A 6311-nucleotide genomic window follows, 5' to 3' on the forward strand; every position below is an offset into this window, starting at 1 on the left:
GTTAACCAAGCCGGCCGAGCAAATCGTTAACCGGCCCGGCAGTCCCGACAATTCGACAATCAACCAGCTGAGGACAAACCCTTCGCCCTCAATAACAACTAGTTCTTGCCCCGCCGTCAAAATGTCCCGGCCGATGTTCATCAGAAACTCCTTGCTGGCCCATGGGCCCCCCCTCCTTCCCTTAAGAGAGTCATAGTTACTCCCGCCGTTTACCCGCGCCGCACTGAATTTCGTCAAGTTGGGTCTGGCAGCCTGCTAACCCGGCCGGCCGGGCCTGACCACGCTCTAGAAACCCGGAACAGGCAGTTTCGTGAACCAACCGCGCACGCTCCTGACAATGCGTTAGCCAACCCTGCTCGGGCAAATCGTTAATCAAGCCCAACCCTGAAACTGCGTTAACCAACCCGGCCATGGCAATTCATTAACCAACCCGGCTCGGGCAAATGGTTAACCAAGCCGGCCGGGCAAATCGGTAACCGGCCCGGCAGTCCCGACAATTCGACAATCAACCAGCTGAGGACAAACCCTTCACCCTCAATAACAACGACGTCTTGCCCCGCCGTCAAAATGTCCCGGCCGATGTTCACCAGAAACTCCTTGCTGGCCCATGGGCCCCCCTCCTTAACCTTAAGAGAGTCATAGTTACTCCCGCCGTTTACCCGCGCCGCACTGAATTTCGTCAAGTTGGGTCTGGCAACCCGCTAACCCGGCCGGCCGGGCCTGACAACGCTCTAGAAACCCGGAACAGGCAGTTTCGTGAACCAACCGCGCACGCTCCTGACAATGCGTTAGCCAACCCTGCTCGGGCAAATCGTTAATCAAGCCCAACCCTGAAACTGCGTTAACCAACCCGGCCATGGCAATTCATTAACCAACCCGGCTCGGGCAAATGGTTAACCAAGCCGGCCGGGCAAATCGGTAACCGGCCCGGCAGCCCCGACTATTCGACAATCAACCAGCTGAGGACAAACCCTTCACCCTCAATAACAACTAGTTCTTGCCCCGCCGTCAAAATGTCCCGGCCGATGTTCATCAGAAACTCCTTGCTGGCCCATGGGCCCCCCTCCTTACCTTAAGAGAGTCATAGTTACTCCCGCCGTTTACCCGCGCCGCACTGAATTTCGTCAAGTTGGGTCTGGCAAGCCGCTAACCCGGCCGGCCGGGCCTGACAATGCTCTAGAAACCCGGAACAGGCAGTTTCGTGAACCAACCGCGCACGCTCCTGACAAGGCGTTAACCAACCCTGCACGGTCAAGTCGTTAACCAAGCCCAAACCCGACAATTCGTTAACCAACCCAACCATGGCAATTCGCTAACCAACCCGGCCCGGGCAAATGGTTAACCAAGCCCAACCCTGACAATTCGTTAACCAACCCGGCCCGGGCAAATGGTTAACCAAGCCGGCCGGGCAAATCGCTAACCGGCCCGGCAGTCCCGACAATTCGACAATCAACCCGCTGAGGACAAACCCTTCGCCCTCAATAACAACTAGTTCTTGCCCCGCCGTCAAAATGTCCCGGCCGAGGTTCATCAGAAACTCCTTGCTGGCCCATGGGCCCCCCTCCTTACCTTAAGAGAGTCATAGTTACTCCCGCCGTTTACCCGCGCCGCACTGAATTTCGTCAAGTTGGGTCTGGCAAGCCGCTAACCCGGCCGGCCGGGCCTGACAACGCTCTAGAAACCCGGAACAGGCAGTTTCGTGAACCAACCGCGCACGCTCCTGACAATGCGTTAGCCAACCCTGCTCGGGCAAATCGGTAACCAAGCCCAAACCCGACAATTCGATAACCAACCCAACCATGGCAATTCGCTAACCAACCCGGGGCCGGGCAAATGGGTAACCAAGCCCAACCCTGACAATTCGTTAACCAACCCGGCCCGGGCAAATGGTTAACCAAGCCGGCCGGGCAAATCGTTAACCGGCCCGGCAGTCCCGACAATTCGACAATCAACCAGCTGAGGACAAACCCTTCGCCCTCAATAACAACTAGTTCTTGCCCCGCCGTCAAAATGTCCCGGCCGATGTTCATCAGAAACTCCTTGCTGGCCCATGGGCCCCCCCTCCTTCCCTTAAGAGAGTCATAGTTACTCCCGCCGTTTACCCGCGCCGCACTGAATTTCGTCAAGTTGGGTCTGGCAGCCTGCTAACCCGGCCGGCCGGGCCTGACCACGCTCTAGAAACCCGGAACAGGCAGTTTCGTGAACCAACCGCGCACGCTCCTGACAATGCGTTAGCCAACCCTGCTCGGGCAAATCGTTAATCAAGCCCAACCCTGAAACTGCGTTAACCAACCCGGCCATGGCAATTCATTAACCAACCCGGCTCGGGCAAATGGTTAACCAAGCCGGCCGGGCAAATCGGTAACCGGCCCGGCAGCCCCGACTATTCGACAATCAACCAGCTGAGGACAAACCCTTCACCCTCAATAACAACTAGTTCTTGCCCCGCCGTCAAAATGTCCCGGCCGATGTTCATCAGAAACTCCTTGCTGGCCCATGGGCCCCCCTCCTTACCTTAAGAGAGTCATAGTTACTCCCGCCGTTTACCCGCGCCGCACTGAATTTCGTCAAGTTGGGTCTGGCAAGCCGCTAACCCGGCCGGCCGGGCCTGACAACGCTCTAGAAACCCGGAACAGGCAGTTTCGTGAACCAACCGCGCACGCTCCTGACAAGGCGTTAACCAACCCTGCACGGTCAAGTCGTTAACCAAGCCCAAACCCGACAATTCGTTAACCAACCCAACCATGGCAATTCGCTAACCAACCCGGCCCGGGCAAATGGTTAACCAAGCCCAACCCTGACAATTCGTTAACCAACCCGGCCCGGGCAAATGGTTAACCAAGCCGGCCGGGCAAATCGTTAACCGGCCCGGCAGTCCCGACAATTCGACAATCAACCAGCTGAGGACAAACCCTTCGCCCTCAATAACAACTAGTTCTTGCCCCGCCGTCAAAATGTCCCGGCCGATGTTCATCAGAAACTCCTTGCTGGCCCATGGGCCCCCCCTCCTTCCCTTAAGAGAGTCATAGTTACTCCCGCCGTTTACCCGCGCCGCACTGAATGTCGTCAAGTTGGGTCTGGCAACCCGCTAACCCGGCCGGCCGGGCCTGACAACGCTCTAGAAACCCGGAACAGGCAGTTTCGTGAACCAACCGCGCACGCTCCTGACAGTGCGTTAGCCAACCCTGCTCGGGCAAATCGTTAATCAAGCCCAACCCTGAAACTGCGTTAACCAACCCGGCCATGGCAATTCATTAACCAACCCGGCTCGGGCAAATGGTTAACCAAGCCCAACCCTGACAATTCGGTAACCAACCCGGCTCGGGCAAATGGTTAACCAAGCCGGCCGGGCAAATCGTTAACCGGCCCGGCAGTCCCGACAATTCGACAATCAACCAGCTGAGGACAAACCCTTCGCCCTCAATAACAACTAGTTCTTGCCCCGCCGTCAAAATGTCCCGGCCGATGTTCATCAGAAACTCCTTGCTGGCCCATGGGCCCCCCCTCCTTAAGAGACTTAAGAGAGTCATAGTTACTCCCGCCGTTTACCCGCGCCGCACTGAATTTCGTCAAGTTGGGTCTGGCAACCCGCTAACCCGGCCGGCCGGGCCTGACAACGCTCTCGAAACCCGGAACAGGCAGTTTCGTGAACCAACCGCGCACGCTCCTGACAATGCGTTCACCCGCCCTGCTCGGGCAAATCGTTAACCAAGCCCAAACCCGACAATTCGTTAACCAACCCAACCATGGCAATTCGCTAACCAACCCGGCCCGGGCAAATGGTTAAGCAAGCCCAACCCTGACAATTCGTTAACCAACCCTGCCCGGGCAAATGGTTAACCAAGCCGGCCGGGCAAATCGGTAACCGGCCCGGCAGCCCCGACTATTCGACAATCAACCAGCTGAGGACAAACCCTTCACCCTCAATAACAACTACGTCTTGCCCCGCCGTCAAAATGTCCTGGCCGATGTTCATCAGAAACTCCTTGCTGGCCCATGGGCCCCCCTCCATACCTTAAGAGAGTCATAGTTACTCCCGCCGTTTACCCGCGCCGCACTGAATTTCGTCAAGTTGGGTCTGGCAAGCCGCTAACCCGGCCGGCCGGGCCTGACAACGCTCTAGAAACCCGGAACAGGCAGTTTCGTGAACCAACCGCGCACGCTCCTGACAATGCGTTAGCCAACCCTGCTCGGGCAAATGGTTAACCAAGCCGGCCGGGCAAATGGTTAACCGGCCCGGCAGTCCCGACAATTCGACAATCAACCAGCTGAGGACAAACCCTTCGCCCTCAATAACAACTAGTTCTTGCCCCGCCGTCAAAATGTCCCGGCCGATGTTCATCAGAAACTCCTTGCTGGCCCATGGGCCCCCCCTCCTTATCCTTAAGAGAGTCATAGTTACTGCCGCCGTTTACCCGCGCCGCACTGAATTTCGTCAAGTTGGGTCTGGCAACCCGCTAACCCGGCCGGCCGGGCCTGACAACGCTCTAGAAACCCGGAACAGGCAGTTTCGTGAACCAACCGCGCACGCTCCTGACAAGGCGTTAACCAACCCTGCACGGTCAAGTCGTTAACCAAGCCCAAAACCGACAATTCGTTAACCAACCCGGCCATGGCAATTCATTAACCAACCCGGCTCGGGCAAATGGTTAACCAAGCCCAACCCTGACAATTCGGTAACCAACCCGGCTCGGGCAAATGGTTAACCAAGCCGGCCGGGCAAATCGTTAACCGGCCCGGCAGTCCCGACAATTCGACAATCAACCAGCTGAGGACAAACCCTTCGCCCTCAATAACAACTAGTTCTTGCCCCGCCGTCAAAATGTCCCGGCCGATGTTCATCAGAACCTCCTTGCGGGCCCATGGGCCCCCCTCCTTACCTTAAGAGAGTCATAGTTACTCCCGCCGTTTACCCGCGCCGCACTGAATTTCCTCAAGTTGGGTCTGGCAACCCGCTAACCCGGCCGGCCGGGCCTGACAACGCTCTAGAAACCCGGAACAGGCAGTTTCGTGAACCAACCGCGCACGCTCCTGACAATGCGTTAGCCAACCCTGCTCGGGCAAATGGTTAACCAAGCCGGCCGGGCAAATCGTTAACCGGCCCGGCAGTCCCGACAATTCGACAATCAACCAGCTGAGGACAAACCCTTCGCCCTCAATAACAACTAGTTCTTGCCCCGCCGTCAAAATGTCCCGGCCGATGTTCATCAGAAACTCCTTGCTGGCCCATGGGCCCCCCCCTCCTTACCTTAAGAGAGTCATAGTTACTGCCGCCGTTTACCCGCGCCGCACTGAATTTCGTCAAGCTGGCCCTGTCAAATCCTTAACCCGACCGGACCCTGACAATTCGATAAAAAAAACCAGCTGGCGCAGCCCACCTCTTCCAATGCTACGGCGCACGGGGCCCGCGCGGTGGGTGGGTGGGTGGGCGTGTGGGTGTGTGAGCTTGAACCATGTGTCCGGAGATCGGGTGGTCCAGTTGAGTTTTGGTTACCCAGGTGCAATTCGTTAACCAAGTCTGGCTCGGAAGTCCGGATGCGGGTCGGATTTGCCGGCCACTGCCGGCCGGGAGTTCCAGAGCCCCGGCCGCCGGGGTCCAGTTCGGCCGCCCCTTTGACACATGCGATTTCTGTACGGGGGCATTGGCGGGGTTCCTGCAGATATATGGGGAGGCGGTTTTCACGATCACCGAGGAGTGGTCGACAGGCGGCACGGGCCTCCCCACATCGTTAACCCGGGCCGCGTGGCGGCATTTACGGCCGAATCTCAACTTTGCCCGTACGAATTTTCGGACCAATTCCCACTGGCGGAAGTCCGCCTGGGGACCGATTCGGAGGGCTGTGCCGGCCGGGCGGCGGCATTTTCGGCCGGACCACCGGAGCTCCCCGCGCCTACCCGATGTCTCGAGTCACAACTTGGGACTTTCGGGCGGGCGGGTTCCACGGCCTCTGGCCGGTCGAGGCGCGCCATCCATCCACGGTGGGAGCAATCCCGCCGGAGGGCCGCCCACCGACCGACCGAGGCGAGCTCCGGCTAACGCAGCGGCGCCGGTTAACGAAGAGGCGCCTAACTTTACCGCCAAGGGGGACAACACTAATTATGCCCCTAACCGCGCCAAAAAGTTGGCTGGGCAACTCGTTAACCAAAACTGCCCGCAGCCGGCGGAGAGCCCGGGCAACTCGTTAACCCGGGCCACAATTCCACCTCTCTCTTCCCGCACCAAGTCCAGCCGGGGCAACTCGTTAACCGAGGCCATAGCAGCACCCGTCTTCCCGCACGCACCAAGTCCAGTCGGGGCAACTCGGTAACCG

The sequence above is a fragment of the Mobula birostris genome, unplaced genomic scaffold (assembly GCF_030028105.1).
Source record: "Mobula birostris isolate sMobBir1 unplaced genomic scaffold, sMobBir1.hap1 scaffold_796, whole genome shotgun sequence".
In the NCBI taxonomy this organism is placed as follows: domain Eukaryota; kingdom Metazoa; phylum Chordata; class Chondrichthyes; order Myliobatiformes; family Myliobatidae; genus Mobula; species Mobula birostris.